Raw genomic sequence first — 27,788 nt, 5'->3', positions numbered from 1 at the left:
GGCTGGCAGCCGTCCTCAGCCTCTGAGATTCTTCACCTTAAAGTAAGCCTAGTGTTTCAACGGGGCTGTGGCAGGTTTTGCAGATTTAGGATGGAATTTTCCTCCTTAGCAGTTTGTCTTTTAACTACTTCCTGCTGAGAGCTTTCCCAAATCTATTGTGCTCTACCCTCACTATTCCTTTCCTTTCAGTGAAAGGATGGGACAAGATGGAGACTAGAGGATTGCGTTTTTTTTTGTCTCAAGATCTGTGGGTGCACATATAAACATATGGAAACAAGTGCTAGGTAATTTGGAGTAAAATAGTAAGGGGGACTTGGAGAAAGAATTAAGGGGGCACATCCCAGATGTCTCCACGCAATATGAAATCACCAGGAACAGAAGGTGAACTTCACTCAAAGGCACATTTGCAAATACAAAGACAGTCTCTAAATGCAAACTCAAATGCCATATTAATTTGTCCTCTATGCAAATTGACCTTGATTTTTTTGGTTATTGCCTTCCTTTGACTTAGCTTTTCTCTGGGACTCTCCATCTGGAAAAGGGTTTCTGACAAGTGTGGGGTTACTTATCCCATAAGTAGATCTCAGGTGATTAAAATGTTGACAGTCAATAAAAAATAGACAGCCAACTCAATGTTTCCAAATAATAAACACAAATATAACTCAATGTTGCCTGGGGGAACTGATCACTTAAAGAATCTACCTCAGAGGTACCTATCAAATTGTACATTATAGGACAGTGAAAGATTTAAAGCCAATTGCTCATTCTATATAATTGTTTGGAATTTTAGAGAGTTCCAGGAAACTGATGTTCAGGTCCTCAGTGGGCATGAATCATTCTTAGAGGTTCATTATCACTCGAGTGTAGACAGCTTACCTCAGTTGCCCACTAAGCTTTGAATAGCTCCTCTGATGACTCACAGACTTCAAGTCTCTCTCATCTTCTTCCTGAGGAAGGTGGTGTGTGCTTGTGTGTGTGTGTGTGTGTGTGTGTGTGTGTGTGTGTGTGAGAGAGAGAGAGAGAGAGAGAGAGAGAGAGAGAGAGAGAGAGACTAGGGGAAGGGTCCTGAATATAGCAGTCTGTGATGAGTCGGGGAGATGGGAAAGGAGAGGCTGGTGGAGGACTGATGGGTACTCATTACAGATTTGGCAACAAATAGTCTTTAAACAACTACAAACAGAGAATGAGAAGTGCTTTCTATACTTGAATGAGTAAATTTCCCCTCTCTGTTTCCAGCTAATGCTTCAATAGAGTGAATTCAGGTATTTTTCTCCCAACAAAGCAATTCTATCTGGTTCTCTGTTGTAGTGCAGATGAATGAGTTCATTGGGTGGGTACTTTTAAAATAGCAGACCTGTTTTACCTTTGAAATATCCAGTGAAAGGCAAATGTGTTTGTTACATCAACATCACCCAATGGTGGGTTGTCATTACTCTTTATTTTGCTGCTACTGATCCACATATAAAAAATGAATAAGTAATTCCACTTATTATGCTCAAGAGATTTTCCCCCTTGATAATCCATTTGCAAAATTTCCTTTGATCCAAGGATCAAGGTGATTGCCAAGCCCACAATTGTCTTCTGTTATGTGCCAAGCTGAATTGTCTTGTTTGACATGATGTGCTCCAGGATTTCCATGCACAGTGCATGGAAACTGGATCATTCTGTGCCTGTGATATTTGAATTAGATGACGAAAAATGGGAACAGAAATAATGATTTGGTCCCACATAATCATATAATACCGATACATGTGCACAGAGACAGTTAAGAGTATGGGACAACTAAGATGGAAACCAATTTCAAGCCACTGAAATGGTTCTTTTATTGTTACTACAATGATCAAATTTTAGCAGATGTTTTTAAACTCCATTTTAATAACTTGAAAGGGAAAGTTTATATATAGGCACTCTTAATGTTTGAAGTATAACTTTGGATAGAAAGTGGTTTCATAAATTGTGATTATTGTCAGCATTGCCATTGAGACTCTATGTTTCATAAATTCTGCCTAATAGAATTCTATGACTTATATAAATTTTTTGTCTGACGCAGAACCTCATGAACAAAAGTATTCTTGTTAACTTTCTAGTCAACTGGACAATCTCTTTTGCCAAAGAGAAGTTAGCTTTAATTCAAAACATTGATGGAGCATGTGCTATATGTGAGATACTGTACTAGGCATGAATAAGATGCCTAGAAATGAATGAGAGATTGACTTTGCTTTCAAGAAACTCATAGTCTGATCAGGATGTTTCAAAACTGCATGTAACTATTATCAAATGTCATATGAGAAACACAATCATAGAAGAATAGATTATAGTCCTTTATGCTTTTCCTGAAGATTTTGTCCCATTTGAAATCACCTAGCCATGATCTACCCCCTCAATGGGCTTCTTGATGCCAAAGACTATATTTATTTACCATTGAATCCTAGTAGCTAGCCCTATGCCTGGCTGATATAGTAAAGGCTCGTATTTGATTATTGAACTGACAAGCTTGAATTGAATTTAATTGAATCCAATTGAATGGAATGGAATTACTTATTTGGGATCTCAGTCTTCAGAACCTTAAAGAACTAGGTTTGTCAAGTACTTTGGACAATTTATACCTCCTATATATCTAGCTATTGGATAAAACTATTTTTCTTTTATTCAACTGAATACAGTGTATACTAACAATGTCTTAGAGACTGCATTTTGGTCATCCCCAAGCTACACTGATGGTCTGGTTTGTGTCTAAGCCAATTATTCTAACAGGCATTAACTGTTGTCAACAAATTTTATTGAGTTTCCTTTTTGTCCGCTGAGATTTAGTGTGTGTAGAAGTCAGCTTTAAGCATTTACAGTCTTTGAGATACTTTTTAGAGGAAATCAGTCTTCCCCACCTCTATCCCCTGTCAATTGACTCTTATCATTGTTTTTATCCTTATTTTCAAAGTTTTACTGTGGCTGTGCTTTTTATTTTAAGCTGTGTCAAATCCATTTTGAAAGTATAGTTTTGTTGTTCTTGTTATTTTTTAATAGTGGAAGGCAGTTTCTGATCTTAGTTTGAAATTCAAACATCTAAAAGAAAATTGCCTCCATATTTATCTTTTTGCTTGGCCCGAATATTTAACAAGGGGAATTTTCTCAACCTATTAGAAAAGAACAGTTCTGAATATAAAAAAAGTTTTTAATGTTGACTTTGTATTGACTGACCCAGTGTGTGAATGAGCTCATCTTTGTCTACAAGCACAAGTTCCACTACAGCACAGTGGAAGCATCCTTCTAGATTATCTGTTTTGTGAATATTTTCCCAGCATAAGTGGAACAGTTCCTCTATAATTAATGCAGCTTCCCCAGACATTTTATGAAATGAAAGTTCCAATGAACAGCTAATTACTAATTCTTCCCTATGTATCATAGTAAGAGAAGGTATCAGCCAGTCTTGTGCTCTCACCGTCCTATGAGGGAAATGGTAGCATAATGAAGTGGCACATTGGGAAAGAGCTAGCTATTATCTTGCCAGATTGATGGAGCCCTCATAGAGGAGGGCTTGTTATAACCTCATTTTGCATGAAACATAGCAAGAGGAAAAGAGCTTCAACTGAAATAGAAGTTAAGCTTGCCATAGATATAATTTTTTGACAGTCATGGTGATTAACCATTTTAACGTGTACTTTAGGGGCTCGTGGAATTTCTCTCTTTGGAGATACTTAAAAAATTGACAGACAACCAACCATCTTGGATGGTTTCAATTAAGAGCAACCAAAAGAAAGCAAGTTTCGGGGGTCCTTTTTAGTTTTAAGAGTCTATAAACAGTCCCTTAAATAAACTGTATATGCTTTACCTCGGCGGTCTGGGAAAAAGGAGAAGTAAATCAATTAGAAAAAAAAGTTGGATACCCTTTCAGCTATTCCAGATTTATGGCTTTTGTAAAACATACTTCCAATGCATAGTTATTAAGAACGGGTCTGAATAAACTAAAGGCATTCTTCATGTATTAAAACATACTGCTTTAAGTGAAACTTTGCAATGAATTTCATTGTTATTGATTGCAACAACCTTCCTAGATCTAGGTATTATTATTAACTCAGGCTTCTTTCATTTGAAATATAGTGCTCAGAAAACTGCTCCCAGACCTGTCATTCATTAGCTGTATGACTTTGGCAGGCATTTAAACTTCCTGGGTCAAAATGTCCTTGTCTATAAAACAAGGGGATTTTGTTAAAGCAAATGACTTCTTCTAACTTTAATGGACTCATAGTCCAGATTGTAATTATCAAGGATTGGGTGCTATTCAAGAAAGAAGAACCTTGGATTTAAGTAGTGGACAAAGTACATTTAGTGTCCTTTATCTTCTCTACAGAGTTTCTGTTTGCCCCTAAAGATAGGCGATTCCACCTACTTAATGAAAGAGTAGCCAGCTTCTTTGTTTTGTTTTGTTTTGTTTTGTTTTGTTTTGTTTTGTTTTGTTTTAAGGTGAGCTTCAACCCCTCAGGGATGGAATAAAAGTTCAGACATGACCAAATACATGAGGGTCATCTGGCCAAAGGAGCACACACCTCATGAAAGCAGATAGATATCTTTCTTTGCAAGGAAGGACTAGCTCACAGGTCTCATCTTTACATATTCTTACTCTCTTGAATGTGAGAACAAGTGAGTAGGTCAGTTTTAAGTTGCACTTGATTACATTTGAGGGGACAAGAAGAATCTATAGGCTTCTAAACCTTGACCAGCCACCTTTTGCCAGCCTATTGATACTGTCTTTCCAACTAAAGAAGGAAGTGTATAGTTTGGGGCATTCAAAGATGCATACTATTAGCATTGCTTTGAATGGGGCTGCGTTTGGGCTACACCATTTGTATTCCTTGTTTTGGTACCCCTTGGACTGCCAGTCATGCATTTGTATGACAGCTGGTCAAAGTTAAGGGTACAGTCACTGGCTGTGGAAAAGATTTTCAAAGAGAAAAGCTTTGAAATTAATTGGCACATGTGGGGTTTGACCTATGGCCCTGGCCTCATTAGCACCACTAAGCTAATAAGTCACAGGTATTCTTAAAGAAAAGCAAAGAGTTTTTACATTGACCTGAAGTGCTTGCTACTACTCTAAATATGCCCAAGAGGACCAGTCTATGCAACCAAAGGACCACTTAAAAAGTGATAGTATCTATGCAAAATAAGAAACTAATTTGCATTTTTCTGACATTTTTAATGTTCTTTGGGTTTATCTTCCTGATGGAGAATTATGGGAAGCAGAAAAGTGAAGGGTTCGAGACTAAGATCCTGGTCTCTATTGACAAAAATTTAGAGTTTGAATTCTAATTTACTTGGTGTGTGGCCCTGAGCAAGCTACTTAACATCTGTTCCTCAATTTCCTCATCTGTAAAATGGGGGCCTACCTCATAGAAGTGGTATTAGGATTAAATGAGTTAATGTATTAGAACATATTGACTTAGAATACTGCCTGGCACATAGTAAGCACATCCATATGTTAGCAATTATATTTATTTATTCTTTTCTGGGATCTGTTGCAGAGTCTATTGCAAAGGTTGAGGAATCTGCACAGCCCAATAAGTTATACACTCATTTTCTCTCCTTAGGGACAACTGATAACACCTGTTATTAGTAATAATTGGTATATAGCAGTATCAGTAACAAGAAGAATGTCTTGTGTTTGAATAGTACATTTACTTTTTCAAAATCCAGTTGCATGAGTTTTCTCACTTTGTTTGGTTTTACCCCTGGAATGCAAGAATTATGGCTTCACTGAATAAATGAGAAACATAAGACACTGAGACTTTGTGACTTACCTCACTGGCTGGATCCAGAACCAAAGCTAAGTTCTCTTGTCTCCAAGAAGCATATTCATTTGGCCATTTACATTGTTTAGAGGCCCAACGTGTGATAGCATAGGGAGACGCTTCCAAAAATCCCAGTCCTCTTCCGAGAGATAAGGAGCAGAAACCCCTGGGTAACCGAATTGATTCTGAAAACTTCTTTGGAAGGAGGCATGAGGGAGATATTCATGTGATAACCCTACAGTTTCTCTTGTAGGAAAAATTAGGAAATACTAGTAGAATTTCCTCAGGGTGCACAACAAAATCTTTGATTGGAGGCTACTGCTGTTCAAGAGCCTTCAGAGACTGGACCCCATTCAGACAGAACACTGCAGCTCACCTGTGAGCACCAGGATATGTAGTATGATCTGGGGGGGGGGGGAACATCTCCTCTGGCCAACTTCAAGTTCTCTTCATTCTCTTCCAGCAAACTTCAGGTGCCTCATTTCTTGCAGCTGTTAGTTCTGTTGCTTTTTCTCAAAGACTGGTTGAAGAAGGGCTGTTTATTTGGACCAGAAATCTTTCTCTGGGGATTATGAGAGAGATGTGGTAAAGGATAGGTGGTCACAAGGTTCCATAATCCAGATAGTGTGCCAGGCAGGAAGAGGCTTCTCCAATTTGGCCATGGAAGGAGTTATGAGAGCAGGCTTGGGTTTGGATGAAAGGCTTCCACCTGTGCAGGTATCACTCAACCAGCTTTTTGAAGACCATTGGTTTTGGATGTCTCGTATCTTAAGTGGCTCGTAGGTTAGGCATTTTAGATCCAGAAGAGAGTTTTGGCATTCTTCAAATTCCCTGGGCCTCCATATACCTTGTCCAGACATCATGTTCCATGCCAGCATTCCTCAGGGCCTCTGTTAAGAGATGACTATCCCTCTAGCAACCTTCCTTCCCATTTCACAGCCTGCAACAAAGAATCCGACACACTGAAAACAGGCACAAGATCTCTCTCAAGTACATTTTTCATTGTTCTCAATAATGGACTACAAAGCCTTTGCTCTTTTATGCAGCCAGACGTCTTTGACAACCATGGTGGCAAAAAATCGTTTTTGCACTGAGCTGCTGCTCTGGCAAAGTTCCATCCTACACCTCTCTGTGAAACATCAGCAAGCTCTTACATCACAAAGAATTACTTTTGGTTGCCTGGAAAGTTCAAATCCTCAGGCCTTATTAGCTGTTAGACTAAGAAGATGACAACACAGCATTTTGTTTGTCTTTATCTACATGTGAGATCATGTTTAAAACAGCAAAGAGCTGTTATTTGACGTGCAATTCCTGAACCGTAGTAAGTTGTATGCCTATTTAATGCATTGTTTAGTCTCACATTGGCTAAAGCCACTTAAAGAAGCACTTGGCAAGCTCTGGCTTTTCATTCTTGGCATAGCTGCCCCTCTTACTTTTTCACTGAACCTTAAATACCAAGAAAAACCCTTCACTTACTTTATATCTGGCATATTGCTTTATGCAGTTGGCCAGAACTTTTTCATGTGGCCCTCTGCATTTGTCCTAAGGTAATTAATGGCTTTGCAATATTTGATCAGCAGCAGTACGGATACAAAGAGAAATTGTGCAACCAGTAGAGACCACACAGTCTTTTAAATTAAAACCTTTTGCATTTAATGCTCAGGCATACTACAGGATAATGGTTTCCATGCCAAAAAAAAGGGGGGGCATGGGGACGCCCCTGGGAAGACATGCAAAAAACTGATTATTGATTAAGCATACATCTCTCTAATATCTCCCTCTTAAAACTACCTGATTGTTCAAAGGAAGTAAAATTAAAGACTGCTACAAGCTTGGAAAGCCTTGAAAAATAGTCAAACATCAAGAATGAAATTCAGAGAGGGGCGCCTGGGTGGCTTAGTCAGTTGAGTGTCCGACTTCAGCTCAGGTCATGATCTTGTAGTTCATGAGTTCCAGCCCCACATCAGTCTCTGTGCTGACAGCTCAGAGCCTGGAGCTTGCCTTGGATTTTCTCTCTCTCTCTCTCTCTCTCTCTCTCTCTCTCTCTCTCTCTCTCTCAAAAATGAATAAATATTTAAAAAAGAGATTTAAACTCAGAGAGAAGTGATGTGTCCAAGGTCACACTGCTAATTAGTGACAGAAATAGAAAAAGATACTGTTGATTCTGTTTTCTGATTCTAATGCAGTGTTTGGCCTTTAGAAGCAATGAACCATGCCTATATCAAAATTACCTGGTAAATTAAAATGGCCAGGAGGGGCCTCCAATCAAGCTCACCCAAATGAACGTAGATCTTGGTGGCTCTCATTCCAACAAACTCACCTGAAAGTTAACACTTTTGTTCCCTTGCTGTAGAAATTTTCACAAACTAAAATAATTCCCTGCCTGTTTCTTATACATTACACAAAACCTGCAGATGCTTTGGGCATTCCACTCCACTTAAGGTCATAATTTAGACTATTATTGTATATTATATTATTCTGACTCTTTGGTCACTCTCTCCAATGTCAACTTGGGTAGAACAGCTTTGGAATGACTTAGCAAAGCTGTGCTCCTGGAAAATCTGAAACAGTCTGACGAGTTGTTGGATCAGCTTTTTTTTCTGGAGATTTCTCTGACGGCCCTAGGCCAAAAGAAATTTACACCTGATTTTTTTGCAGACTTCCAAGCAAATACTCTATGAATCTCTTCAGACTTTCTTCTTTCATCTGTGGTCTTTATGAGGTACTAAAAAGGCTGTTGAAGGGGTCTTTTTAAACTTTGAAATTTTGTTAGTCATAGACTCAATTCTGTGAATATTGCTGGGAAGATGGTACTACCTCTGTGCCATTTACCCTGGTGAAATGGTCTTTCATCAGAAGCAAGTGATTAAGAAAGTCCACACTGAGCCAACCCACAAGCAGCCAACTCCTGATAATCTATGAAACTGGGGAAAGGAGCACCAAGAGTTAGAATTCTGGGTTAAACTGATTTGAGGACACTGTAGATTTTGGCCTCCTTTCTCGCTGCCCCCTGCCCCAGCTCCTTTGTGAGACCAAGTGGCCTGTTTTTAAATCCTACTTCATTCTCATACTCCCCACTTGCCTCCGTGAGCAGTGCCATTGGCAAGAGAATTTCTCAACCTAAGCACTATTGACATTTTGAGCCAGATATTTTTTTTTGTTGGGGAAGGAGGGCTGCTCTGTGCATTGTGAATGTTTAGCACCACACATGGCTCCTACCTTCTGGATGCCAGTGTCCTTCCTCCCAGTTGTGACAATCAAAATATCTCCAGACATTCCCAGTTGTGACAATCAAAATATCTCCAGACATTGCCAGATGTCTCCGGCGGTGGGCCGGGGGGTGAGGGGTAGTGTGGAATCACCCCTAGTTGAGCACTACTGGACTAGAGGTCTCCAGAAGAGAAGCAGTTAGAGATATGAGAAAGCCATTAGTGAAACTAACACAGAAAGTAATTGTCAGTCACTGGTTAATCAGAAGTCTATGTTCCATTACCCAGGGTAACAATGAGAAGACTCATTGTGGTTTCAAAAGTCTTTCCCTGAAAATAAAAAGCTCTTCCTATAGGCTATCTAGAAGGTATTTGTAGGTGCTCCTTCTTGTCTTATAGCTGTGGAATTCATTTATTTTAGTAACGCAGCAAAGGAAGGCGAAATGGTGTAAAGCAAGACTTTGTGCTTCGAAGTATGATTATGACCACCTGGAGCAAAAGATAACTAGATAAGCTAGTTATCTTTGACCTCAATATTTATGGCCATTCCCTTCTTAGTCATATAACAAATAAGCTGTCAATGTCCCACAGTTGAAAAGGCCTGGTTCAGATATGGTGGCCATGATTTTTCTCTTCCCTTCTTGTGTCTTTCCTATCTGAATATCATCAGAGGCATTTTATTGCCAAGAAACAGCCCCAGCAGAAAACAGAAAGAGAAGACACTGGAAATCAGAAGTTCCACATTTGGGCCTCACCCAGCTCCCCTACTTAACAGCATTTCTCCCCTTTGGAGCAGTTAGTTAATATCCTTGCGTCTTACATTCCTCATTAGTAAAGTGGGAATTAAAATATTATACCTCAGAGTTCTTTTGAGGCTCAACTATAGAAGGGTTTGGAAAACCTAAGGGGTCATCCAAACATGTTGCTATAATTGATTGAATTAAATGCTTTGCCTTGTCCCTCTAATCACCACCACAAATTAGTTTAGTGGTTCAACTTCAATTATTAATGACATTGACCCATTAGTTCAATTGTTCTGCAATAATTATAATCTAGACAAGTTAATTTGGCAGTGTATCACCTCAACTTTATTAATTAGAAAGAAAAGTATGTTGGTATCTTCTGTTCACTTCTATATCACTTTACATTTAGACCACCCAAGAGTTAATTAATGTATTTTCAGAATGCTCACCCAGTATTACTGTTATGTCCTCATTGCAGGGAACAGGAAAGAGACAGAGCCTATCACTTTACCACGCTAAGCTTGCTTAAAAAGTCTGTCTCCACAAGGTGGTTTTGTAGGCACTGAGGAATCACATGTAGGCAAGAGATTTCCATTCTCCCAAGTCAGCTATTGGTTATTTCTGCTTAGCCTCAAAATGCGGTGTTCAGCAGAGGGAATGTACTCTCTAATCAGAAAAGTATCTTTGCACTCTCAGGTTGCCCATTGTAACAGCTTCCTTATCATAGCCTGACTTAGGGGAATTGAATTTTTTTGTTTGAGCATGGCTTTGATGAAATCAGAATTGTGAGTTTTATCACCATGCAGTCCAGTGACCAACTGGCACGTGTTTCTTCTATCCCAGAGGCTTCAAATCCAACAGCTCTCAGATACATAATATTTGACTTAGCAAAGACACTTTTGAACCTCACAATCAAGTACTGGTTACCACTGCTGTGAATTTTCATTCTATTTTGAGCTCTTTTAGAAAAACAAAGTTTTACTTTTTTTCCTGTCCTCCACACCATCCAATATTGGGCACTTAAAACTCCTTGACTTGATGTTAACAAAGTCATTCCAACAACTATTTCCTTCTACCAGTCCCCAGAATATACCCCCATCTGCTGCTGCCACCATTAAGGATCTGAGATTTAAGATATAGAACTAAAAATCTATTTGAGGTATCATCTCTTAGGACACATTCACTATTGCCCCAGTAAAAATTTCTCCTTGCTCAACAGTAGGCTAATTCTAGTCAACAGAGAGTTTTCGAGGTCTACAATAGGAGCCTTCACAAAAAGATTCTACCTGTGGAAATGGCTTTGAAAACAGACCTCTATTTAGTTCCTCTCTATTTCATCTGAGGTATCCATACTAAAAGGAGCGATGGTAGCCACGGGCAGGCAGGTAACAAAAGGTAAATCCCTGGCAAATAAGCCCCCAAGGTGGGTAAAAAAGCTGGAGTACCAGCCCTCAGAGAACTCTACAAGTAGTTTTTATTTGCCAAAGTATAATCGAAGAATCGGAGAGCTAGAAAGAACTGCAGAGAGCAATCTGGTCCAGTGCACTCACTTCCCAGATGAAATGAGATCCAGAAGAAAACAATGTGCATCAGGTCACAAAGTACACTGGTGGGAAGGCTGGGACTGCAATTCAGTCACCTTGCTCAGTCTAGGGTTTTTTTTTACACAGGAAGATGCTTTGAACTTAACCTTGAAAAACCCACATGAAGGTAGCATTAACAACTCAGAACTGCTATGTCATTCTTCTGTTGTAATGCATTAGAATAGTATTTGAAAATCTGAGCCCTTAACCAACAAGAAAACATTTTTTCCAACTACTACCACCCTTTGGATAACATCATCAAGTCTCTTTATCTCAAATCTGATCAACCTGACTACAGGACTATGGATCTTCATAGACCCTAGTAGTTTGATGAATTGGAGGCCTAAAAGAAAAAAGTGACGAGTTCATTTCTTTTTAGAGATACTTTTAATTTAAAGTCATGTCAGTTGGTTGTCTAGTTTATGCATTTGTATTGCATGTTAATTCAGAAGCTACCCAAAACAAAAGGCACTGTCAATACATTATTTTTGTCTCCACATTCCTGACTTGCTAGTCTTCCATGAAGGTCTTCCATGAAGAAGCTTAAATTTTCCTACGTATTTTGAGTTTTATGTTTCTTTCCATTAAAGTTTCCAGCCGTTCATAGACATATTTAGTTTGGCAGAAGGTCGTGGTGACTCATGGAATGAAGAAATTTGAAAGCAAAGCTACTGAAAATGGATCTAATTTCTTTTTGGGGTAATTTGGGAGCGAGCGATTGATAATTTGTCTAATTTTTCCTGGTTTCATCAGCTGCCATACTGCCAAATATTTGTTCCATATGGATGCTTTGTTATTACTGAAACATATAACAAATTTCAGCTGCAACTATATCTAATATGGTCAAAGGGCAAGACTATTGTTGGCTCATTTTCTCATTGTTTTTGGCTGGACACCCTCAATCAATGGTTATTGAGTGAAAAAACAGGATCATATTGAAACCATTTTCAGCATGTTCCTTCCTATGGATCCAACCGTTTCACTGTGAGTTTGTCAAGCACGGCAAATGTTCCTTATTAAAGGGATGATTATGTTTTCGGCATAGACGTGACTGCCAGTTAATTGCATTCACCTTATAATTCCACTCTCTCAATTTGGTATAGAGATAGTTTTTGGCTTGCCAAAGATTCCTTCTTTTCTGCTGATTCTTGCCTCCCACTATGGAATAGATATTTGGGGACAGATTCTGAGGAGATCAATGACATACTCACACAATAAGCATCATTTCAGACTTACCTTAAGATAGTCTATGAGCCCTGAGTCATTTGAATCTTAAGACTTATAAAAGGTATTAGTGCCACAAATCTGGCTGGCATTCTGTAGATTACTAGTGCTTTGCATGCAATTGTGGAAATCTCCCTTACCAGAGAAGCCAGACAAGGGTTCAGTAACATTGCATGGAAACACTGGCCTGCATAAGCTAAAGACATGGAAGGACTTCTGGCTGATTCTGAAGTAGGCATTGATCACTTACTGTCTTAAAGTCATTCAGCAGGTAACTGATTTCTTTCAATATATATGATTTCAAATCCCACCCCACAAAAAAACACAAAAGCAATAATAAAAAACAGAGAAGTCTATCTCTTAGAAGAAACCAGATGTTATTGAAGACCATGGAAAGTGATTTGTGGCAAGTAGTCTCTTGTTTATGATAGGAAAATTTGGTTTGACTAACAAATGTTCTAAGGGGCACACATGTCACATAGTAAAAATATAGCTTAGCGTATGAAGACAGATACAGAACCTTGCTACTTACTCAAAGCAACCTGATAGCTTGTTTGAAATGCAGAATCAGGGGCTCTACTCCAGACTAATTAAAACAAAATCTGCACTTGTAACCAGATACCCAGGAGATTTGCATGCACGTTAGGATTCAAAGGGCCCTGGTCTAGGGAATCACAGGAAATAACAGGTACATGTTGATTAGTGACTCATCTCTGAAGAAAGAGAACACCAACTAGTCAGGGCTGAACTTCCACTGAAGTTTTGAAAAATGTTGTTGGGGCCAAACATGCTTGTGATCATTAACAATATATATATTGATTGAACAGTATTAAGTCCCTGATTCCTTAGGTCAATGGAGCCTTTCCTCAGGGGAAGTATAGAACTGCTCCAAGGATAACCCCAAGGCCTGACCTTCTGTGAACTGGAAATTGGAACTCCTAATTGCTGTGGCTGCAATTTCCAAACCCATCACTGGGGCCAGGAACTGAGATCCAGTCCTTAAGATCTTGCCAGCTTCTTTTTCAATAGTTACATTTTATAAGAACAGCCAAGCAAGAGTCCTTAAAAAAAATATTTCTAATTGCATTGAGTGGACAAATGTGTGTTTTACTCATATCAAATTGCTTCCTTTGTCATGCTCAGCCAGGTTCTAATATTATTTCTTATGACTCTGGGTTGATCAGATCCATTAGATTTGTTATCAAGATTTAAAAGAAATGGTTTTGAGCTAAGAAAAGTGGGTTTCTATCTCCTATTGGAAGATGAAGGGTAAACTTTAAAACTGCTTTTCAAAGAGGCAGTTGGCTCCCCAGTTGAAAGCCTTCACTAGATCCATTCTGGAACTCGGCAAGCTCCCCAGCCTGAACTTTAATGAAGGTCTAGATATCTAAAGGACATGTTTCTTCAGAAAGATCTTATCCCACAGCAGGGCAGGTAAAAGTGATAGAAGACCAGTTTATAACTTATTTTCCTTGAATGACACTAGAAAAATGGGGGAGAGCTTTGAATTAGGAAGTTAGGGAATCTTGGATTTACTCATAGGTTTATCACTAAATAACTTGGTAAATTTGGTGAATAGTCCCATGAGTCTCAAAACCTGTTTCTATTGGAACAATACTATTAAGATGAACCATGACATTCCACTACTGAAATGGGATCACTGTGATCTCTTTTCACAGTTTTCTGGGGGGGAGCCGGCGGGGGGGGGGGGGCGGGAATAAGTCATAGACATAGTTTTCACATTTTTTTTCATATTCATTTTCCTTAAACTTTAAATAACTGTCACCTCTTGATTGCGTTCAATTCTAGGATTGGTGGTATTGGACTTAGCTAACAATTATATATTTTATTTGTTCAGACTTAATCCACAGCATTTTAATGCAATAACCCTTACTTCTTAGCACTATACCCATTGAAAGAATGTTGATAAGATACTAAGACCTTTTCCAAAACTAATATTTACTATTGTTTCATGGAAATCTCTAAAATCCTTTAAGAAATCCAACTGGATATAAAGCTATTATTGTTTCTTTATTAGCATTCTTCTTTCATTACTTTTATTCAGAGCTTCAGTAAAATGTATAGAAGTAAAATTATGTACTAACCAATTTAATTATAGCATTGACTAAGTATCTGCTCTGTGTTAAGCAATACCCAAGGGAGGATGAAACTATGCCTTGAAAGAGGTTTCACACTGGTGCATGAGGACCCATTAAATATCAATCTTAAACCCCAAACTTGGGTCAGATAGAAATATCTCTCCCCTCTCTTATTCCAGTCTACACCATCCATTGAGTGCCTTCTGGTTAGCAAAACACTAATGATTGAAAGGAATGTAAAGCATACCTACTACCCTCATGGAGTTACTTTAGAGCAGATGTCACAAAATGGTGCCCTATTCCAATCCCACCTGAATCTAGTTCAAAACTGTTTTGTTTTCTCCAGCCAATATACTTTCTAAGTTTTGGAATTATAAACACCAAGAGATTTAAAATAAAAACAAAGATTAAAAGCTCCTCTTGAAAAGTTAGGTGATCTAGCATTGCTGGCCAGCATTCCTGAGTAGCAGCTATTGGCTAGAGCTTTTTAGGTGGGATATGTATCCCTCCAGCTCACCACCGGGCCTTACAAGCTTGCTTTATTCATCTATATACCAACCTGGCCTTAGCATACATGGACAAATGCCTTTCCTACCCCAGATATGCAAGATCTCTTAACACAACTTTCTTTTTTATTCAACACAACACTCACTTATTGCCTTTGTACCATCACCCATGCATTAGGCCAGCCACTGCTGATTCATATGAATAAGGCACAAAATTTTTATTTAAGGCACTTCATAGTTCTTCTCAAACATAGAAAAGGTATAGTTCAGGTAAAATTTAAAAGACAATCAAGTCCTCCTGGTGAAGGAAGAACCCAAATATGAAAAATTCAACATTCAATAATTTAGAGATCATCAAAGGGATATTTCTTCAAGAGTAAGTGGAGTTTTTGGCCAGTGACCTTGTAAAGCAGGAAAGACCAGGTTCCCAGCCAATGCAATGGATGAGTTACGCAATCACTCAGAGTGCTTAGGACAATGGAGACCATCAGACCCAACTCTTCAGACAAAGTGAGTTGTAGCATTGTAGTTTGTTTTGCACCAAGATCCAGAACAGCTGTTACCAATTCACTGGAAGATTACACATGTGTCCTTCCTTCCATTCCCATCACTATTTAGGACCTCCTCATCACTCACCAAAACTATTGCAACAGCCTCCTCAATGATCATTCTGTGTCCAATATTGCTTGACACCAGCCATCCCACCCATGAAATTAATCTTTCTAAAGCACAGTTCTAATCACTTTATCCCTTTTCTAAACAACTTCAGTGACCATCCATGGCTAAGTAAATTGAATCCAAACTCCCCAACTTGACAGTAAGGCATTTTATATAAGACCTCTACCTAACTTTTCAACTGTATTTCCTAACATTTCCCTACAGCATAGCTCACAAACTGGCAGTCTGTAAATTGTATCCAACCTTCAGGAGTATTTTGTTTGGCAAATGCAGTGTTTTTACAAAACTTTGAATTATCTGTCAATATAAATAACTCTGACTTCTACATTGGCACCAAAGTCTTCACCATTCTCTATTGCATTACTGTGGCCCACTCACTCCTTTACATGATTTTCTTGGCTTTTGTAGGCATTTAAGTTTACAAATTCTCCCTACATATTCCAACATCTAACCTAGATGATTTCCTACTACATATATTATTTTCCTGGATTTTCCTCCTGTTTTTTCACATGTCACCTCCTCTGAAAAATCTTCTACTAGATGTCAACTCTCTTTCCTTTGAATAGCAATAATATTACCCTTACAACTCTTATCATCTATTCTATATTGTGTTTTTTGGTGAGTGTTTGTGCTTTATACCATCTGGTTGGCTGTAAGTTCCTTGAAGGTGAGAGCTGTTTTATTAATCTGCTGTAAAATCCCACATACTCTCTTGTATACAACATAGTCAATGTCTGCATGGAATTAAGCTATCCATTTTTCTTTGGCCTTCCAGGCCTATATTAGTTGTGTGTGCCCATAAGAAGGTAATAACTCATTTGAAATGCAGACATGGCTGAGTCGGAAGGCCTCCATGGACTTTTAAGCATTTTCAAGTAGGGAGTGAGAAATGCTGTATCTAAAGGAAACTACTGAGGGAATTTAGGTAAACAGAACATGATCCTTTTTGTTGGAAGCTGGCTGTGATCTTCAGATTAAATCCTTATTGCATGTCTCACAAGGAGTGTCAGCAAACCCTTTAGTATGCTCAACTTTGTCAGAATTACAGGAGTCAGTCTATTCCTGGGGGCCCAGATGAAACAGTGAGCTGAGCCAGCGCCAGGTAGAGCACAAATACCCCAGAAAAAAATGAAACAGAAAGAACTCTGCACACTGCATTCAAAAGTGTCCATTTCCAGAGTTACTGAGTGCCCAGAAATGCACTCTCATTCCTGTTTGCCCTGGGAGAAGGGCCATCAATAAGTTGCAAGCTTATGGAGTCAGAATTCAGTGGTTCCAGAAATGGATCCAACTTCATGGATTTTGAATCAGAATGATCAGTTGTAAAATATGAACTAAAAAGAAGAAAGTCACTCTTCTAGAATGTAATTCAATTCAGCAATGTTTTATGGACTAATATGCACCCAGGATAGAGCTAGAAATCAAGAGAAAGCTAAAACAAGAAAGCAAGTAGGGACAACTAACCATATTCTCAAGGTATGACATAAAAGCCTGCCTCAAGTTACCTTCAATCTGGTTGAGAATGTAACGCTTACCCATGTGTAGGAATTATCATCAAAGTAAACTGACAGCATTAAAATAAATAATAAAATATAAAAATGGCATTCTTTTTTTTATTCCTGCTAGACATGGCAGATGTCAAACATGTTTACTAAATTTCCAAATGAACACTGAGAATTTTCATTCTCCTCTCTCTACATACAGTTTTGTAAAGTTTTCCATGGTTGTTTAAAAGGAAGGTGGACTTTGTCACTTTCATGTACCTTCTGTCTGCCTGGATCCTTAACTAGGTAGAGGTATGGATGTGCTCTGTTGCTTGAAAGAGGCAAGAAATACTGGGTGAACAAGCTGCTTTGACTTTGAGCTGATGGAAAGTTCATGAAAAACTCCCTCCTTTTGTGAAGTTGCCAGACCAATCTTTCCAACTCAAGTTCAGTGATGTATCCAAATCTTACCTGGAGTCATGAGGCTCTCCTCCCATCTGATTTTCTGTATCTCCCAGTCCAAACAGGATCTGACACAGAGAACATGGGCATCATTGGCTCCTTTTCTTTCAGCACAAGGATTCCTCAAAACAGATATTTTTCCAAATTAAACAGAAATTCAACTGTGAGTGTCCAGGTATATTTGAATAATATGTATGTATGTATGTATACCAAAGGGTCAACGTTAGGTGTCAAAAGAGGCTCTGATTATAAAATAAGGAGACTTGAACCTGAGGAGACTTGGCTTTGCTAGTTATAAGTTGGGTGCCTTTAGGTAATTGTCTTGTTTATAAAAGGGGTATAGACAGCCCTGTTCTGACTCCAGAAAGGGGTTTTTGTGAGTTTCAGGTGAGATAATACCCATGGAGGCATCACAAAGTTTTCAGGGAATCAAGGCCAGCTACAGGTTTCTAGAGATAAACTGAATGAGGTGTTGTTTGAATTGATGGACTGCTAGGTCAGAGTACATTCTAAGTTACAATTGGGTTAGCCAAGATGACATTCAGTCATCTTCCTCCAGAGGTTGAGGACAGCCATCTCTTTTTGGGTCGCATGCATTTTTTTGTTGGCATTACAAGGGCAAAGTAGGAGTAGCTATATTATTGGTCAGTGCTTCCCATATTCCACTATCCCATGAGTAGGGATAAAAGGTTAATTAAATATATCTCTCGGGCAACAGAAATGATCAAGGCTGTCCCTGGAACACAGTTGCTTGAAAAAGTAGGCTTTTGTTTCAGGGAAAATCTCCCACAGAGAAACATGGAACACCAAAGAGAACTATAAATAGGACTATCATTTATGTCAATTATAAATAGATTTGTTCCCTTTTGATTAGAAGATTAGTTCTAGCTGAAAGTCTGTAGTTGAACAGAAATGAGGGAAAAACTGACAAAATATTATTACATGCTAACAATTAGATTTGATACCTTTTCCTCCCTGAGGTATTTTCTCTGATTTTCCCTAAATGAAGACATTTGTGTTTAGAATCCAGATTTTAGTCTTTGAAGTACATTTATTCATATTTCATCACCTCCTCAGTATCTCTCCTTACCTTCTAGATTAGAATACACACACATACACACACACACACATGCACACCACTTTTTAAATTGAAAAAAATGGAATAAATTGAACATCTGTGTTAGAAATTCAAAAGAGGTAAAACTCTCCTCAGAGGCTCCTAAGATGGTCTTCATGCCCTATTACAAATGTTTGCCTTTTCATGAAGCAAATTCTATACCAAATTGTGGGTCCTTAGTAAACAAATATTAGCACAATGACCTAAGGGACCAGAGTAAAAGAGCTATAGAGGAAGGGCCATATCCCATAGGCTCTTGCTACTGAGCACTTGTCAGACATGCAGCCATTTTTCTTTCATTCTAGAGGGAGCAATATCCAGAGGGATCCCAACTCTTTAGATCTGGTTAGCCAACTCTTTCTCCTTTGCTCATATTCATGACTCATCTCTTCCCAGGGCCAGGGAGAAAAGTGGCAGCTTCCCATCCAAGCCGTCTGCTAGGTTCATCCTGGGACGAGGATTTGCGGAGGGAGCAGCAGGGTGCTGCTGTACCAGGCATGATGGAATACAATGGAATGTATGTCTCCTGCCCACTGGGATGAGGGAATGAAAAATCTTACCTGAGTCTAACCTACCTTGCTTCATGGAGACTCTTGATCTCAGCTGCCCCAGACTCAGCATTAAGAAAGAGGCTATAGGTGGGGTAATTGGGAGGAGAGGGCAGATGCAGTGAGCAGGGGCCTTTCTGGGAAATTTGTCCCCACTTTAAATGCCCTATTCTGGTTTCACTGTAGGATATTTTAAAATGAACTTAGCTTGTCAACTGGAAATTCACTGCCTGACCCAAGATTCAAGGGAGATTTCTGGAAAAACACTAATCAGGGATTTGGAAGGGCTGGGCCCCAACACATAAAGAAATATATTGAATATTTTTAAAGATATAAAATTCTTAGAACTGTTGGACAGGTTTCTGCGTGTGACCTCTCTCTTCCAAGTGGCATTGCTCAACAGCCCAGCTCTCATCAGAAGGCTGACATCATGCTGTTGTGCAACTCACAGCCATTGCAATGTCACTTTACTAACTGCATTTGCTGTGCATTCAACTACTGAGAAGTCGAGCTGCTTTAGGTTTTGAGTCAGAAGTTCTGAGCAGGATCATTGCCGTGAAACCTGAGCCCTTGGTTCTTTTAAAAAGTCAAAATACATTTGGATCTTGCAAATGGAGAATGTCAGAGCCAATATTTTCTTCTTTAATCAAAACTCAGGAATGGCACAGAGGGTGGCTTGGGCCATGTCCTCCCTTTTTTTCATTCCCTTCCCCCACACTCTCAGCCAAGAATCTTCAGGCATGAGAGAGATGAATGGAAAGAAGCTGTAGGTCTTGCATGTTCAGTCCTGAACTTCTCTGCCGAGCACTGCATTATGGTGGGCTCTGACACAGTAGGATGTGGAAACATGAGACTGGGTTTATCCATTTGTTCCCAGACTGATAGGTCAACAGAAAATAGGAAAGGCTTCTTTCCACTTGGCCTTGCATTACCAATCAAGTATTTGGGATTCCACCTCCCAAATTTCTGAAAGGGACCTCTCTGTCTTTCTGACAGGGACCTTTCTGAAAGGGACCTCTCAGTCCAACAGCCTGACTCTACCTCCAGTGCTGGCCACTGACTCTGTTGACTCTTTGATAGGGAAATCTTCTATCCTCATCCCCTTGGATCACTCCTATAGCTCAATCTATGAAATAATTTTCAAAAATGAGGAGATGAGACCCTTCTCCATTCTTAAATAGGCTGGTTGGTCCAGAATATTCTTGGGAGCTTCATGAAGAGTTCTGAGTCTTGTCTTATTCACAAAAGTGGCAATGGCCTTCAGACTGAGTTAAGTGAAACATTACTACGTTCAAATGACTAGCTTTATCTTGTTCCTTCCGTGTTGCTGTCTTCTTTCAGGGAAATCTAGGAACAGCAGAGTTGAATCTGTTCTTCCCCCTGGTACATGCACTCCCCTCTAGGGAAAACCCTGACATTCCGAAGACCTCATGAATCACTCCAGAATGTCAGTAGTAGCCTTGGTTAATGGGAAGTTTTAGAAAGGGAGCTTCCAAAAATTTTCCACAATGCCTGTGAAGTGAAATAAGTATATTCACATTTGTTTAGAAGTCACGTCTGGTGCTTAAGATAGGCTTTGAATAGATAGGATTTTGAAAGATGGAGAAAGTCTGAGCAGAGAAAACAACTTAATGAAAAAGCATATAAATGCCAAAATATAGGGCATCTTTGCCGGTGCATAAGCTATCCAGCCAGTTGTTGGGGTAGTATGCTCGTGGAGAGTAGTGCAAAATAAGCCCAAAAGAGATAGGCTGGAGAAACATTTGTATTGAAGAATAATAATAACTAGCACTTTCCCAGCACTTATTATATGCATGGTACTGTTCAAAGCACTGATACAAAAAGCTATAAAGTATGTACTATTAGCATCCTCACTTTAACGTGAGGCACAGAGAAAGATATAATGTGTATAAAGGCACATAGCTTCTAAGTGGGACAAAACCATGGTTTTAATTCAGGCAGCTGACCACAGCACCCATTGTACCTGGTAGACTTTCAGCATACTGCTCATAGCATGACTTTATTCTTTGCTTTTTCTTCCATCCCCTCTTCCATAGCTATGAAAATACTGGCTAGCCTCTAAGGGCAAGTTCATATATTCCTTCTTTAATGAGACCTCTTCCACTCTATCAGTAAGAATTTGTCTTTCCCTACTTGAGGTTCCCCTTTATTTGTATCTACAGTAATTTTTATCATCTTACTTATATTACAGTTAAGTACGTGCTCATTTACAAACTCCTTCAGGCCAGAATTGTCATCATATGCCCCTTTATATCCTTAGACCCTGAGATAGTACTTTACATGTGGAAAGTGCTCAATTAACATAGCCTGAATTGAATTGAATATCACAGTCCACTGGATGAAGCATGGAGATATGTCCCCTAATCCCACATACCTCGTTAAGATCATCTTTCCAAATTCAAAACAACAACAACAACAACAACAACAACAACAACACTAAGAAATCCTGAGCCCTACAGAGAACTCTTCCACTCCTGAAATCCTACAGCCCATCAAAAACCATTTGGAAAAGCACAATGTGGACAATCCCAGGCCACAGACCAAAAATACCATTCCAGGGTTGGCCCTGCTTGGCTGCAAAAGAATGCTAATTCCAACAGTGCTTTTAAAGGCTAAAGCATGGCCACACGTGGATGAAGTATCTCACAAAAGGCTGTGGGGTTCCAGAATTTCTGAGAAGGTTCCCTTTATCCTAATAAAGTTCTCAGCTTCTCAACCCCCAAATCCCAACTCCCTGCGGGAGACTCAAAAACACCCAATTTAATTAAAACCTCTCTTTTTCACATTGAAGTCACAAGTTTTCACAGGGTGCGACGTGTTGCTAACCCAGCAATTTCCAGACTAGACTGCTCAGCAAGGCAGGTGCTGTTTTCTTTTTACGGCCCATATCCTCAAATTGCTTTGCTGCTTAGATATCACTGAGGGCCAGGTTGCTCGGGCAGATTCCAGTCCAAGCTCTCTCTCTTTCACCCAACTTTTTAACGGCATGGAAGATTTCTTTCTCCCATAGGTGAGGCTATCCGATAGGAAGAGAATGTCTTACCTTTTTTAAAAAGTATCCTTTTAATGTTTGTCATTCGTTACCTCCAAGCTCAGGGAGTCAATAACAACAAGTAAGCACAGTGTGATGCCTTTGAAAGGATGTCAGACGAGCATGTGGAATTGCCTACAATTATCTAATTGTCAAGACCAACGCTACACAGATTGAGCGTTATAGATCAGCAAAGTTGAGTGCTGAAAGGTGATGGATAAGTGCACAGTTATTTGCTGAGCATCTATTATACGCCAGGCTCTGTGGCAGGTGTTGGGGATTTAGTGCTGAAACAAACTGACAGGGTTCTTGCCTTAAGCACTTAGAATTTAGCTAGAAAAGTACGGATGGCCAGTGCTAAAGGTAAACAAGGAGTGGTGAGGCCGTTATGCCCTGCAGTTGTCTAGGAGGAGAACTATACAGTACATTCCCCAACCTTTCCTTTCTTCCCAACTGTTGGAATATTTTTAAATCTCCCATTTTCTTCTTAGCTTTTCTTCTTATTGTTGCCTTCTATAGCAGGCATTGTTGCACACCCACTGTTACAGGCACTGGTTTAGATTCCTTGTGTCAAGGAAGCCTCACTGTTAGCTTCAGTTTGGGCTCTGGATCTTTCATCTTCTTATCCCAGACAATCAAAGGAGCCAGCTTAAATTGTGTGACTAGTTTGCTTCCATCAGGAGTCAGACTCATTGTTCCCCCTCTGTTTTCCTGCAAATATTGGGATATTCCAGGTACACTGGAGTCTGGAGTCTCTCGTCCTGGGAAGGCCCACAGTTCCTGAGGCGTTAAGAAAAGGAAACCATAAAATGTCCATGGGCCTATGTATTGGTACCTTGGTCTCAAACTTCTAGAAGTGCCAGCTTCCTGGAAATTTTTTACCCACTCTGTGTAAGCAAACAAAGTAGAAAATGATAAGAAACACTGGATAGGTCTCAAATTATTTGTTCAGGAAATATTCAAGTGCTCTGTGCAAGGGAGAGCAATGGTCTCTGGTCCTTGATAAAATCTATGGAAGTCACAGGTTTTGATACAACTTCATTGATGAGTTTAATGCCAATCAAGGAGCCAATTTGTTTACCTAGAAGAATTCTAGGAATATACAAGACAGACCTAATGTGGAGAATCATTAATAAAATCATATCAAATTAGATATGAAACTGACTCACTTGATATGACATTAGAATGCATATTTTGACATTGCTATTTTTCTCACCAGTAGCCTTTCTGGTTTTCCAAAATCCTCTTCCTTGTTCTCCTCTGACACTATCACAGACTAACCTGCAATAACAAGATCATCTGAAACTTCATTCAAGGTTGAACCTCTGAGATTCTGTATCCCTATATCCCAAATCCCATAATTAATAGAAGTTTAGGAGAAATGATCCAAGACTCTTCTGAAAACCTACCCAAGGTGTTACTGGAGTCTTATTAGAATGACAGGAATGAATCAAAATTAGATGCTAGATATAAGGATAAAATACTGATAAACAGCATGTAGATCTTGAGAAAATAAAATCAAAAGTAGCAGAGAACTTGTTTAAGCGCACCAAAAGAATTCGAAAGAAGAGCCAGTGTGTCCTTTATCTGTATTTGCCAACACAAAGGAAAAATCATAATCTCTAAATGAGATGGTTGAAAACTCTGGCTTTTAAATGGGGGGGGGGGGCAGTGAAAAGAGATTGAGAATTCCAGAAAAGCAGTGTTTTATCAGGTCTAATTTAGTCCCAGAGCTATTGGGAGTCCATTTGTCTCCAAGTGGAGCATTGCCTGGTGTCTGTGTTTCTGTTCATGCAGAAAGCTGCTGGGGCCATCAGAGCAAGAGAGACTTCACAAAGAAAGTCAGAAAGCAGTGCCAAAAGGCAAACACGGTTCCTGTCACAGCCAAAATAGTTCACTTAGCTCTTTGTGTTGCTCTCTTACTCTGTAATGGAGCAATTTCTATGAGAGTTGTATAAAAATAAGGAGATTTTTAGCTTTAAGCAGCAAATGAGCGAACTGGGCAAGAAAAGCATGAAATTTAGTGAGGGAAAGAGTGATAGGGAAATAATATAAGAGCCCTGGAAAAGAGTGCTTCCTCTTTAGAGAAAATACTATGTGAAAATCCACACTTGTAAAACAGATACACTCTGGATGGATTTTCTCAGTTCAGAACAACTTATCACTTTACTGAATGCTTTTTTAAGACTTCGTCTTGTGACTTCACATTTAATGTGGTTGAGCACTTCCTTTTGCTCTCTCTCTCCTTTACCCCTCTCTCTACCCTACATCTACTGGAGAGGTAAAGGAGAACCCATGAGGTGTAATCTCTCGTAGGTCTCCGTGCCTATCCATGTTTGTAATTCACTTCTACCATAGTGACAAGACTCAGAAATATGTCAAGACTTAGAAACCCTTGGTAGTCCAGAGGGTAAGAGTTTCTGTCAAGAATGGAGACAGAGGGACTGTAGAATTATAGGGCTGCAAAAAACCTTCAAACTCAAAATCCCTCTGCTCAGAGAGCAATCTCTTCTTCAACATCCTGACAAAAGGACTCTGCTGAAATCCTCCTCAACCTTATTGTGCCCCTCTTCTGCAAACAGAAAATCCTAGCAATGGGGTGTTATACCAATCCATGAGATGGTCATCTCTCATGGATGGAAGTCACCCCTCAGTGACTCAGCAGGGCTTTCTCTGAACCTTCCTTGTACCTTGTACCTGCTAAGGCACTTAGCCTAATTCTGCTTTGTATTATGGTTATTTATGGGTTATCTCATCCCCTGCTGGGTCATAAACTCCTTGAAAGCTAGGGCTTTGCCTTGCCCAACTATCTCTCATACTCTATAACACTTAAGATAGTGCATCTTAAAAATGGCAGGTAACAAAAAGTTTTGTTTGCTTTTTAAAGTGACTTGTTTTTAAATGGAATTCTATCTTAGTTCTACAGGAAGAGTATCTACATTAGAAATTATTTTGTCACCATAGGTTTAAATTTCCTTAATGTTCTCTTAATATTTAATCCATAGAAAGTATGCTTAACACATAGTAGACAGTGTATAAGTTTGTTGAATGAATTTATGAATGAATAAATCAATGTACAACTGCTCATAGAGGGTGTTCCCCACTTCCCCTGTGAAGTTAAGGCAGTATTAGGAGAATGCTTTACTTATCTGAGCCCCACTCTCCTGTTTCAGTCTAGTATTGCTGATACAAAGGTGTCATCATCACCGTTAACCCAATGCTGATGTAACCTGAACTTTTGCTCTGTGTAATCACAGATTTGGGTGAATTTCCTAGAAAAGAACAGTCCTGAACTAAACTGTTAAGTACATAAAATATAAATTGGGCCTCTTCCATATAGTCAAGAGCAAGGGAGGCCCTAACTCTGCTCTGCCCCTTTCATTCCGACCCCCCCCCCCCCACCTAGCAAGGCCTGCAACAGAATTATAAGAATCTCAAGCTTGCCTATTTTATGCCTCCTCCTACTCCATTCATAAACCCTAAGTGATCTGTTACCTTCCTTCCCAGAAGCTCTGTATAAATATCTCCTAATCCAATGAGACAAAGCCATAATAGGGTCATTAGAGGCACCAATAACAAGCCAGTGTGAACTTCAGCAAACTTTGCTCTTTCAAGAAGTGGTTATCATTAAGATTCTGTGCAAGTAACAGAGTTCCAGGGTTACACTGGCTTAACCAAGATGGAAGTTTGTTTCTCTCCCACATAGAAGCCCCAAGATACATAGTTCAGGACTGCTGAACTATCAACTGAACAGAGTAGCTCAGGTATCCAGGCTACTTCTAATTTTCTGTGTCACTATGTTTACACTGTGGCCCTCCTCTACGTGGCCCAAGATAGCTGATGGAGCATCTTAGAACAACATTCTTGCCAGCAGGAATATTTTTAAAAGCAAAGGATACATACTGGTTGTCTTTTTAGGAAGTATCCAGAAGCTGTCTTGTGACACTGTAACTTATATCCCATTGTCTAGAATTTAAGTAAATGGTCACACTTAGTTTCAAGGGAGGCTGGGGAATATACTCAGCTGAAAATGAATGTTTCCAGTACCATGGAAAGAGGGAGAGTGGGTATTGGGCAATGAGAAGGAATTCCTGCCAAAAGGACCACCCACAGAGCTCCTTAAGTCATATCACTTAGGTGCTCACCTATGCGCTACAAAATCAAAGTTTGATCTTGTGCCGGCCAGATCCAGATGCCAATTCTGGCAGCATCACTTAATCAGCTGTGTGACCTCTGAACCTTTTCCCATGCTATTAAACATGGGAATAATACCTCCCACTTAGGTTCCTATAGGATGATGTGAGATAACTGGTGTGCATAGCACAGTGCCTGGTACACAGTAGACATTTATTATTGCTCACATTTATTATTATTATCATCATTCTCTCCACATATAAGACTCTGCATTCTCTGTTCCAGGCTTTAGACCAAGTTGGGTGTGAAAACATTAACAAAGCTCCCAGTGGTGGTATTTCTTGAACAATTTCACACCCTATCCATTAGCCAGATGTGTTAGAGCAATGAATGGCTGCTCAAGAGAATGCTTTTATCCTTAGTTGTCCTTTCCTTTCTGTCTTTGTTGCATGGTGTCAAACAAGACAAAAGCAATTAATAAAGTTCTCGCACTGGAAGAGATGACAATTAGAATCAGCAGAGATCAGAAAGGAGCTTAAAATGATGAAGGGAGTAGTGGGATTTTTAGAATACAAAGAGTATTCATTTTGACTTCACTGTTTATCAGGTCAAGCAAACTATTGTGGAAAGTCAGTCTGGAAAAGAGTAAGGAATACATATCTCTTTGGCACTGTCCACTCTGCTATATCAAGTAAATGGGTTAAGAGGTATACGGAGCTTTATTTTCCTCTTAGAAGATGCTCCAAGATGCACTAAGCTCCTCCTATTGTTTTCTATCAAGGCAGGAACTTGCCCTTCAAATTGAAAAGTATTGTAATAGAACTATTTGGTGCTTGGGCAGACAGGAGTTTCAATCATGGCTTGGCCACTTAATAGGTGGGTGATCTTGAGATATTAATAGACTTTTCTAAGGATTAGTATTTTCAACTGTAAGATAAGGATAATAATGGTGTCCATCTCATAGGATTGTTGTAAGAATTAAATGAGATAGTGTATGTATAAATCAGATTCCCCCAGGTTTTCTGGTATGCTAGGGTCACACTTTTATCCACTATCTACATAAAATGGCTTAGAACCCCTTTCCACATTTCACGGGAAGTCCATGCACTTCTCCAAAGCTCTGAATATTTGGGGCACCATGCTTCTCCTTAGTTCATTCCACAGTTTTC

The 27,788-nt window shown here is 39.4% G+C and overlaps 1 protein-coding gene across 4 annotated transcripts in view; it reads left to right on the top strand.

The window, feature by feature from the left end:
• IGF1 (insulin like growth factor 1) overlaps nucleotides 1–27,788 on the top strand; it is a 77,582-nt gene that overhangs the window by 5,198 nt on the left and 44,596 nt on the right. The gene's annotated exons all lie outside the window — the stretch shown is intronic.

Source organism: Felis catus, chromosome B4 (genome assembly GCF_018350175.1).
Source record: "Felis catus isolate Fca126 chromosome B4, F.catus_Fca126_mat1.0, whole genome shotgun sequence".
Lineage (NCBI taxonomy): Eukaryota > Metazoa > Chordata > Mammalia > Carnivora > Felidae > Felis > Felis catus.
The sequence above is the reverse complement of the archived record's forward strand: the minus strand, read 5'-3'. Positions and strand labels throughout refer to the sequence as shown.